Here is an 11,178-nt window from a genome sequence, read left to right as displayed (position 1 = left end):
GAGGGGTCCGTGGGCAGTACTGTGTGCAGGAACGGTTACATGATGACAGGAGGGGTCCGCGGGCAGTGCTGTGTGCAGGAACGGTTACATGATGATACCCAGGAGGGGTCCGCGGGCAGTGCTGTGTGCAGGAACGGTTACATGATGACAGGAGGGGTCCGCGGGCAGTGCTGTGTGCAGGAACGGTTACATGATGATACCCAGGAGGGGTCCGCGGGCAGTGCTGTGTGCAGGAACGGTTACATGGTGACAGGAGGGGTCCGCGGGCAGTGCTGTGTGCAGGAACGGTTACATGATGACAGACAGGAGGGGTCCGCGGGCAGTGCTGTGTGCAGGAACGGTTACATGATGACAGACAGGAGGGGTCCTGGGCAGTGCTGTGTGCAGGAACGGTTACATGATGACAGACAGGAGGGGTCCTGGGCAGTGCTGTGTGCAGGAACGGTTACATGGTGACAGGAGGGGTCCCTGGAAAGTGCTGTGTGCAGGAACGGTTACATGATGACAGACAGGAGGGGTCCCCCGGGCAGTGCTACGTGCAGGAACGGTTACATGATGACAGACAGGAGGGGTCCTGGGCAGTGCTGTGTGCAGGAACGGTTACATGGTGACAGGAGGGGTCCTCGGGCAGTGCTGTGTGCAGGAACGGTTACATGATGACAGGAGGGGACCGTCCCCGGGCACTGGGCAGTGCTGCATGCAGGAACGGTTACATGATGACAGACAGGAGGTGTCCCCCGGGCAGTGCTACGTGCAGGAACGGTTACATGATGACAGGAGGGGTCCCCGTGCTGCGTGCAGGAACGGTTACCTGATGACAGATATACAGGGGTCCCCGTGCAGCGTGCAGGAGCTGAGCCCGGCAGAGCAGGGGAGGGAGTGTCAGTCCTTCCCCATTCCTTCCCCAAACTCACAGGAGGAGGGTTCCTGAGCCGCGGCCCGTCCTCCAGCTGGATGATGCAACTTTGCCTTTAAGAATAAGAAAACGCTGTGACAGTGACAGGATCGCTACAGACTGAAGCCGGGGTCTGCGGGAGGAGACAGGGGCTGCTGCAGTATGGTAAGGGGCTTCCTGCTCTCTGTCTGCCCGGGATGTGCAGTGTCGGTGCCCAGTGGTTTATGCGGGCACTGTACTGGGGACTGTCAGTGCGGGGTCCAGGCAGGGGTCTCTGCTGGTACTGCACTGGGGGGCTGGGGCTGTCAGTGCAGGGTCTGCTGCTGCTCAGTGCCAGGTGCTGGGGGACTGCGGGCATTGCACTGGCTGCTGGGGGACTGCGGGCACTGCACCGAGTGCTGGGGGTCTGGCACTATGGAAGCCACAGCTTATGTATTATGCCTGTGGCAGAACTCAGTGAGAACTTGGGACACTGCACTGACATATGGGATGTGTGTGTATATATAGGGTGTATTTTATGTATGATATATGTGCTATGTATTGGATGTATCATGCATGTTATATATGGGGTGTACATTATATATGAGGTATATGTTATGTATGAGGTGTATATTATATTGTATGAGGTGTTAGTTATGTATGGGGGGTTGCATTATATATGGGGTGTATTACTTTACAGGATGCTGGAGACTTCTCATGGGTGTATTATGCATGAGCTGCTGTATGGGGGGTATATGTGATATTATTATTATTATTATTATTATTATGACAGTGCTGGTGCTGTCTGCCATCTGTGGGTGTATATGTAGCATGTGGGTTCTGCCAACCCACCCCCAGTAACTTTCCACAACATGAAGTGGGCGTGGCCGCTGATACAACACGTGGCAGCTGATGTAATTTACACTAGAAGGTGCACAGACAGGGGGGCAACAAAGGGGCGGGGCAGAGCTACAGTGTGCAGGACTGGGGGGTGCAGTGCAGTAAGGGCCAGGAGCAAAGCTGGCAGGCAATGAAAAGAGCTGGCCTGTGTGGGTAGTAAGGAGCAGCAGGACAGGGGGAGCAGTAACAAGGAGGGTAGGTGGGGAAAGATAAAGGACAGGGCTGGTGGTGGCAATCAAGGGAATAGGCCGGTCTGGTGGGGGCAGTAAGGGTCTGTGAGTGCAGAAGGGAAAAGACAGGGCTGGTGGTGGGCAGTAAGGGGTAGGGCAGGTGGAGGCAGAAGGGACAAGACAGGGCAGATGGGGCAGAAGGGACAAGACAGGGCTGGTGGAGGCAGAAGGGACAAGACAGGGCTGGTGGAGGGTAGGTGGGGGCAGAAGGGACAAGACAGGGCTGGTGGGGGGTATGTGGGGGCAGAATGGAGTAGATAGGGCTGGTGGGGGGCAGTAAGGGAGCTGGTGCAGACAGTATGGGACAGAGCTGGTGCAGACAGAATGGGACAGAGCTGGTGCAGACAGTATGTGTGTCTGCATTTCAATTCTATTTATGTAGCATCAGGGTTCTGACAGCTCCTGGTGTGCTCTATAATAATTACTGTTGGTATTCCTAGACACATTCCGGTAACTGTTTATACTGATGTGGCTAAGGCTGAGTACACACTAGTCCGATCTATCTACTAACCCACCGTTGCGCCAGTCCAGCTTCGTATCAAGGTGAGCATACACCATAGGTCCATGAACTCCGCCATTACAGTGCAGGTTATCCGTGCTTGAGCACAGGTTTATTACCTCAGTTAATTTGACTGAAGCATCTGGGTTCAAGCATAGATTAATCCTGGACTGGTGGAGTTTGGGAATACACACTTACTGATTGGCCACTCTGTGTGCTCAGCTATTTGAGGTGTTCAGTCACTGGTGGTCCCTGCAGAAAGTGTATGGGCAGTTGGTGAGTTGCCCATATACACAGACAGTTGTGCCGATATACGAGTGCTGCTATACCCATCATCTGCCGGGCCGATGCGCTATGTCTGTGAACGTCATTGCTCACAGAGATATTGGGCCTCACTCAGGTCTGGATGTAATTGCTTATAATGCCTCAAAGTACCGATTATCAGTCCTTTGCGCATGTGCAGGCTCCATTCTGTGTGTGCGCGAACGGGTCTTGCAATGACCAAAGCGGTCCGGCATCAGACTGTCAGTGAGTAATAGTCTGATGCCATTTTGGGTCTGAGAGATTTTTCAAAAAAGAAATCAGCGTCCAGCCAGTCTTTTCAAAATGCCTTAAAATTCAGCAGCGCCTCCCGCCCAGCCTAGCTCTACAAGGTCCCAAGCTCCCGTCTGCTGCTTCCTGGATCCCCGCTGCCTGGACCCGCTGCTGCACATAGGTGTTTGTGTGTGTGTGTGTGTGTGTGTGAGTGAGACAAACACTGATCATAAGTGCCTAGATCAGGCATTTCTAAACTGTGGCCCTCCAGCTGTTGTGAAACTACACATCCCAGCATGACTTGCCATAGTTTTAGCATTCCCTAATAGCAAAACTGTGGCAAGGCATGATGGGACTTGTAGTTTCACAACAGCTGGAGGGACATCGTTTGGACATGCCTGGCCTAGATGCTACTAGTGACTTTGTATGCCGCTATGATGCAAATGAGATGCTTAAGTTAGGAAAGAATATAAACGTCCAGGAATCTCTGCCCGTAGCAAATAGTGCAAGTTGCACCAGGCATCTGGTGCTATACAGCATGAATAGCGCAGGGATATGAGGTCACATCAATGTTTCTTTCCTGGCCTTTGCTTTTCTCTTATGTACTATGGCCCATATTCTGGTTCACTTGCAAAGGCAAATTCCTTCTCAAATGGACAAAACCATGTGCACTGCAGGTGGAACAGATGTTACTTGTGCAGAGAGAATTAGATTTGGGTGGGGTTTTACTTTAAAGTGAGATCTATATTGCAGTGTAAAAATAAAGCAGTCAGTATTTTCCCTGCACAGAAACAAAATAACTCACCCAAATCTAATGCTGGGTACACACCAGGACGACAAGGGTCCGATCCCATCAATCTAGATCCAATTCCGATCGATTGGATGTAGATTGTGTGGTGATTGGGCCCTTTTCTGTCCTGGTGTGGACCAATACCGATCCGATGTGCGGTCCCGCAGGTCGGTCGGTCGGTCGTTCTTCAGATCCTACCTGCTGCAGGTAGGAACTGAAGAACGACCATACTGCCGGGTGCGGGTCGCCATCGGATCGGACCCGCTCACGGTGCACATGGTGAGCGGGTCATACCCCCCCGCGTCATCGTGAGCAGGTCGGAAGAAACACTGACAACCCGCTCACGATGTGCATCGTGAGCGGGTCATCCTGGTGTGTACCCCACTTAACTCTCTCTCTGCATGTTACATCTGCCCAACCTGCAGCGCACATGGTTTTGTCCATTTGAGAAGGAATTTGCCTCTGCGAGTAAACCAGAATAAGGGCCATTATGCAAATAAGTAAAAGTCAACAGATACTGTATATATCATGTATCTAAGGTGGGTATGGATTATTGGATAGATAGCAACTAGGTCGACAATTATTAGGTCAACATGACTGAAGGTCTACATGGGGTTGGGTCGACAGGGTCATTAGGTCAACCAAAGCATTTGATCGACATGGGGAAGTTCGACAGTCAAAAGGTTGACAGGGTTTTTTTCACTTTGACCCGAATGTTGACACAGTCAACATGAACAGTAAAAAAGTGCACCACGTCCCCTCATATGGCACGCTGCGCTCGCAAGTTTTATTCTCCCACCGCGCCCTAGTGAATGGAAGGTCGTGAAATACTGTTTGTCGGCACATGTCAGTTAAAAAAAAAAGTGAAAAACCCTATGTCGACATTTTGACGGTCGATCTTCCCAATGCCGACCTATTGCTTGTGTCCACCTAATGTCGACCTAGTTTGCCATTTATCACGATTTTCTCTGTTGATCGCTTTCACTGGGGATAAGTATTATAGTTTTTCATCATGTTGGGATTAATGTTCTTTTACATTTGGATACTACAAGGAAAAATACAAGTGCACTTGGCTGCGGTTTGCCACATGCTATTTTTGTACAATTAGCCTAGCCCCCAAAATAAATGATTGCTGTCATTTTACGACGGACATGGATATATGTTGTTGAGAACACAATCTAAGATGTCATTTATCTGTGGTTCCCAACCTCGGTCCTCAAGTACCCACAACAGTTAACGTTTTCCAGGTCACCCAGCAGGTGCACTCATTATTCACTGACACATTTTAATAGATCCTCAGGTGGAGCTAATTATATTACACTTGCGATTCTGTGTGGAGACCTGGGAAACGTGAACTGTTGGCGGTACTTGAGGTCCGCGGTTGGGAACCACTGATCTATGGTGTAGCCCATTTCCACATACTTCATAGGTAAGAATGCAACCCGCGGTGTCCCTCCTCTGAGGAAAACCTGATCGCCGAGTCTCTGGGTTAGGTAGAGAGGGAACGTTGGTTCCCGTGTGCTAGTGTCTCATTGTGGGACCAGTGCTGTCAGTGACCCACAACAGCTCTGAACTTGAGTTCATTGATCCACGTTAAAGGGCATTTAAAATGATTGACCATGTGGAATGCAAGTTACTGTAAACTTTCATGTTGTGTACAGTTATCATTCGTTTACATTGTCTATACTTCAGGGTGCCTATTTGGCCTTTGTGGGCCATTTAACATTGTTCCCTATGGAAAATCGGGTCAATTGGGACATTTAACATTATTCCCTATGGGAAATCACGGTAATCGCGTGCGATTTTTTGGTCGCATGCGATGCGACCAACGCGATTTTTTTCCCTTACGATGCCCAAGATCAAAATCGTGGGCGCCCTTCTAGGTAAAGAGTACCGAAAAAAGTCTTGGCTGGCAAGACAATCTAGTGGAAATCTAAGTCCACCAAGTCCCGCCCGGCAAATGAACGCCCACCCACCGCCCCCTAGAAGTGCGGCTTCGCCCGCACAGGCTGCTAATGGATGTTTTGCATAAACATCCATTCGCATGCCTCGGGTAACCACCCACATCTTTCAATGGTCGCCGACCATCGAAAGAGGTGGTGCGTGCACGCATATAAAAGTGAATTTTTAGTCACTTACATATGCGCGCACGCTGGCGCGGATATGGGCGGGCAGCTGACTTCCGGTGATGTCAGCTGCCCGCCCCCCACACCCGCGTCACTGCCTCATTACCATGAGAACGCCCAGCATTCTCATGGGAATGCCCATGGAACGCTGGGCGTTCCCATGTGGTAACGGGGCAGCCTGGTGCCCGCGCCCATCTCCGCACGCCGTCATGGGTTCGTGCACCCAGCGAACCGAAAGTTCGCCATGGGTGCACCCACACTATGTCTGCACATGCGCAGACGCGCACTATCGGTCCGAATGGAAAAGAATAACCCCCCAAATGTGTTCACTGCTGCATTTCATTTGACCCAGATTGGCCTGAAGGATCTGGAACACTTTGAGATCGAACTGACATCGAATAGTGCTAATTGAATGCACATCGAATGAAAAATAGTGAAAGCCGAAAAGAAGTAGAAAAAATGACATAACAGGTCGAATAGTCCAAATCTAATGGAAATCGAATAGAAAATGGGATTGAACTTGTATTTATTTATTTAACAGTTTCTTATATAGCACAGCATATTCCGTTGCGCTTTACAAAGGAGCTTACAATCTATAGGAAATAGGCATTTATACACAAGGATAGATATTCTTTATTGCATAAAGTCCACCAGAATGCAAAGGTTCCTGGTGTGCTGTAAGATACGGTGACCCAGCAGTTTGGCCAGGGGTCAGGAGGATGGAAAATGTGAAGAAAAGAGTGGATATGTGTGGACTGTACAGTGGGGATGTGATTAGATAGGAACGGTATACTGTGTGAAGGTTAAGTGGCTGGTTCTGGAATTTGATAAGCTGCCTGAAGAGGTGAGTTTTCAGGGAACGCTTGTAGATTTGGAGACTGGAGGAGAGTCTTATTGTGCTTGGGAGGGCATTCCACAGAGTGGATGCAGCCCGGAGAAAGTCATGCAATCGGGAATGGGAGCAAGTAATGAGTGTGGATGAGAGACGCAGATCTTGGGAGGAGCGTAGAGGTCGTATTGGATGATATTTTGAGATAATAGAAGATATGTATGTTGGTGTAGTTTGGTTTATGGCTTTGTGTGTGAGTAAGTATTTTGTATTGAATACGGTAGAAAACAGGTAACCAATGAAGTGAGTGACAGTGTAGCTTTGCAGACGATGAACGTCTGGCTAGGAAGATTAGCCTTGCAGCTGCCTTCATAATGGACTGTAGTGGTGAGAGTCTGTATTGGGGAAGTCCAATAAGGAGACTATTGCAATAATCAATGCGTGAGATGATGAGAGCATGGATTAGAGTTTTTGCGGTGTCTTGTGTAAGGTAAGGGCGAATTTTGAATATGTTTTTTTATAACATTATGGGGGAGGTTTTAACAAATTACAACCTTAGGCCTTTGGCACAGCATAAGACAAAATTTGACAGCAATTTTGGAAATAGATAAACCCCACAAGGTTCAACGCCGGGCGGGTCAGCTAGTCCGTAATATGTGTGTGGATAATAGGGTCATCAGTAATATCGGTCGACATGAGTTTATTTTTTTTTTTTTTTTGTTAGTGTCAACACCTGAGCATGCGGACCTCTAGTTACTGTGCTGTGTGACAATGTGCCCAATATCTCTCTGATCTACGGTCGACATGGCTAAGGTCGACAGGGTTGGCAGGTTGACACAAGAATTAAAACAACAAGGGCTAGTTCGGCAGTCAAAAGGTCGACACAAACTTTTCACTTTTTTGTCCCGAATTTCAACATGGACACCGTCAAAGTGTACCGCGTTCCCGCACATGGCTCGTATGGCTCGGCACGCTATTCCATTCTCCCTTCACGCCCTATTGGATGGTAGGGCATGAAATGCCACCTGTCGGCACATGTCGGCTCAAAATTTTACCTTTCGACTGTTGACCTAGCCATTGTGTACCCAGCTTTAGAACTGCATCAGCCCCAGTACAATATGTTATATTTAGCAGTAGATACAGTTTTATTATTTCTCCGAAACACACAATCATTCTGTCTCCAAATCTATTCTAAAATCAGGTTTCTAACCTGCCGCCTGCTTTGGGAATTGTAGTGTATTTCTGCGTGTATGTGATGATGTTTATCCGCCGCTGAAATGACTCTGTTTTGTCACACTGACTAAGAGCGAACCACTGACTCTTCTGATTAGCCATAAAAACACTGGATTTCATTAATAAGCTAGGTCAGCCGTTAACGGTGTAGGTATATGCGCAGCTGTCAGTTCATGTATGGCTGCCTTCTATATCCCAATGTGTTTCTCTATCTCGCAGGCAAAATCTGTAAATCCGGAGCTGTGTTAGTTCATCATCGCTGTGTACATACCATAATAATTGTGTTCAGCAAGCTGACGTTTTATAGGTAAAATGTATTATAACGAAGCCTCAGCTTTTTTTTTTTTTTGAACTGTAATAAGGACTAATTTTTTGGTACTTGTTTCCTAGCACGGCCACCACGATTTCTATCGTGGTGGTCGTGTCGGAAAAAATCGTGTCGGTCAAGTCGGGTGCATACCAAAACGCACACGACGCGACCGACGCGATGTACCCGATTTCTCCATAGGCTTCAATGTTAAAATAATTTAACATTGAAGCCTATGGAGAAATCGGGTCCATCGTGTCCATAGGCTTCAATGTTAAATTATTTTAACATTGAAACTGAGTCCATTTAACATAGTAAAAAATGGTAAAAGGGCCAATATGGGCCATTTCTCATTGGGTATGGCCCCGTCATGTGTGTAAAAAATAATGGCCCCCCATTGTGGCCGCCACCCCCACGATTGACGCGAACCCGAAGCGTGGCGAGCCCGCGAGGGGTGGCGGTGCGCGTCCTCCGACCTTTTCATTCCCCTACTATCCACGTCGGCGTGGAGTTGAGAATAGATTAGTGTGGCGAGCGCAGCGAGCCACCGAGCCCGAAACGTGGCGAGCGCACGCGGATACCTGTCAAGGCCGCGAGGGACGCCACTCGCCGACTTGACAGGTATCCGCGTCCCCTCGCGGGGCTCGCTGCGCTCGCCACACTAATCTATTCTCAACTCCACGCCGACGTGGATAGTAGGGGAATGAAAAGGTCGGAGGACGCGCACTGCCACCCCTCGCGGGCTCGCTGCGCTCGCCACGCTTCGGGTTAGCGTCAATCGTGGGGGTGGCGGCCACACATGACGGGGCCATACCCAATGAGAAATGGCCCATATTGGCCCTTTTCCCATTTTTTACTATGTTAAATGGACTCAGTTTCAATGTTAAAATAATTTAACATTGAAGCCTATGGACAAATCGGGTCCATCGCATAGGCTTCAATGTTAAATATTTTAACATTGAAGCCTATGGGGAAACCGTGGGCATCGCGTCGGTCGCGTCGTGTGCCTTCTTAAGGCACACGACCGACGCGATGTACCCGAGTGGTGCTTTTTTCAAAGGGCATCGCGGGCATCGTGTGCCTTAAAGTTAAGGCACACGATGCCCGCGATTGTGGCCGTGCTAGGAAACAAGTACCAATTTTTTTTTCTATTTGCCATCATTTCCATGGAAGTCGTCATATTGACGTCGGCACTTCCCACGCTAATGGATATTGGAGCAGGGACTTTAATGCTGCGCTATCACACACACACAAGGGCGTAACTATAGCTGCAAGGGGTGCATCTGCTATGGGGCCCAGAGCTGAAGGGGGCCCATCTTTGCTGTGTAACTAATATGTTTTACATACATTTATTATCATCAGTCGCTAAATAGGGGGCCTTACAAACTTTTGCTATGGGGCCTAATAATATCTAGGTACGCCTCTGCACACACATAACATTTTACTTCCACACCCAGACCTAATCACAGGAAAAAGCTGTTCTCGTAATAGGGAAAATTATGCTGCACTGCAGGTGGGGCAGATGTGATATGAGCAGAGAGAGTTATCTTGTTTCTGTGCAGGGTAAATACTGTTTTTAGCCTTACACAATTTAGATTTCAATTTACACCTCACCCAGATCTAACTCTTTCTGCATATGTTACATCTGCCCCACCTGCAGTGCAGTATGGTTTTGTCCATTTGCTAACAAAGGGGGCGATTCAGATGCTCAGGTCTGAATTCTTCCCTGGTCCCGATGGTGGAGCTTGGCACATGAGCGAATATGCACACGTGCAAACCCCGGAAACAAACGCCTTCGGCGAGTTTCACACTCCAGGATGGGTGGGCAGGGGGCGGACGCAAGGAGCCGCTGAGCGTTTTATGGGCGTGCTCATAGAAACGCTGGACGTACCCCTGCGAATGTAGGCGTGTCCATACCTGCTTGGGGCTGATGTCACATGATAGCGGGCATCTGAAAAGTAACTATAGACATAAGGTGCCCATACACTAGTAAGATTTATCTTCAGATCTGGCTGGTTGGAACAAAAACATGGTTATGGATGAGTGACAGTTTGTCAGTTTTCCAGCATTTCCAAGCAAATGGTCAACTGTCATTTGCTCTCATCCATAACCAGGTTTTTGTTCCAACCAGCCAGATCTGAAGATAAATCTGCGTGTGTATGGCCACCTTTACATTTCACAGCGAAGTCTAGAGAAATCATTCGATGGTAAGTGACCATCGATTGATTTCTCCTTGCGGCTGCGTACACATCCACAACAAGCTAGTGCGGTGATTCGGTCGGCAGGGGGGCGTGCCTTCGGTGGGGCGGCGTTTACCTGCTCACTAGCAGCGAGGTCTGAATCAGGCCCATAGTGTGCCCTGTGATCAGTCTGGATGTGGCAGAGGTCTGGTAAATCCGGCTTCATGGTTCTTCCTCCGGGTAAGGGGATAACACAGATGTAACGTGTAGGTGATATCATATTGTAGGCCCGGTTCTAGAGCGCCTTCTATTAATAAAGAATCACATTATGGGCTTGATTCTGAGAACCAAAGGGGCTATATTTGCTGGGATCCACAGAAGGCGGAATTACTACTTTGTTCTACTGCGTGGATGCGTGCGCGTGCAGGCGAATACCGGGGCCGCCCAGCTCCCATCCTTCGTATTGCTAGGTGTGAGATCACATGGAATAGGGCTTCCCCCGCTCTCCATGCAGCTCACAATCGTACGGAGCTTTATACCCACTCATGACACTCCCATGACACTGCCACAAGTCAGGTCACCTGCATGCGAGCGCATTGTCCTCACCCAGTTCCCACTCTCAAACTCCACAATTTCACAGAAAGACAGATCCGGTCAGGTTCCGTCCAATTCAGAA

General features: G+C 49.0%; 1 protein-coding gene across 1 annotated transcript in view; it reads left to right on the top strand.

Annotated features, from left to right (window-relative positions):
• Window positions 1-825: 825 nt before the first annotated feature.
• Window positions 826-11,178, top strand: part of SLC6A9 (solute carrier family 6 member 9) — a 125,980-nt gene continuing 115,627 nt past the window's right edge. Inside the window, exon 1 of the mRNA XM_083157453.1 lies at window positions 826-1,060. The gene's annotated coding sequence lies outside the window, so the exon portion shown is untranslated. The remainder of the gene's footprint in view (window positions 1,061-11,178) is intronic.

This window comes from Crinia signifera, chromosome 8 (assembly GCF_055691185.1).
Source record: "Crinia signifera chromosome 8, ASM5569118v1, whole genome shotgun sequence".
Taxonomy (NCBI): domain Eukaryota; kingdom Metazoa; phylum Chordata; class Amphibia; order Anura; family Myobatrachidae; genus Crinia; species Crinia signifera.
This window is presented reverse-complemented; position numbering and strand designations above follow the sequence as displayed.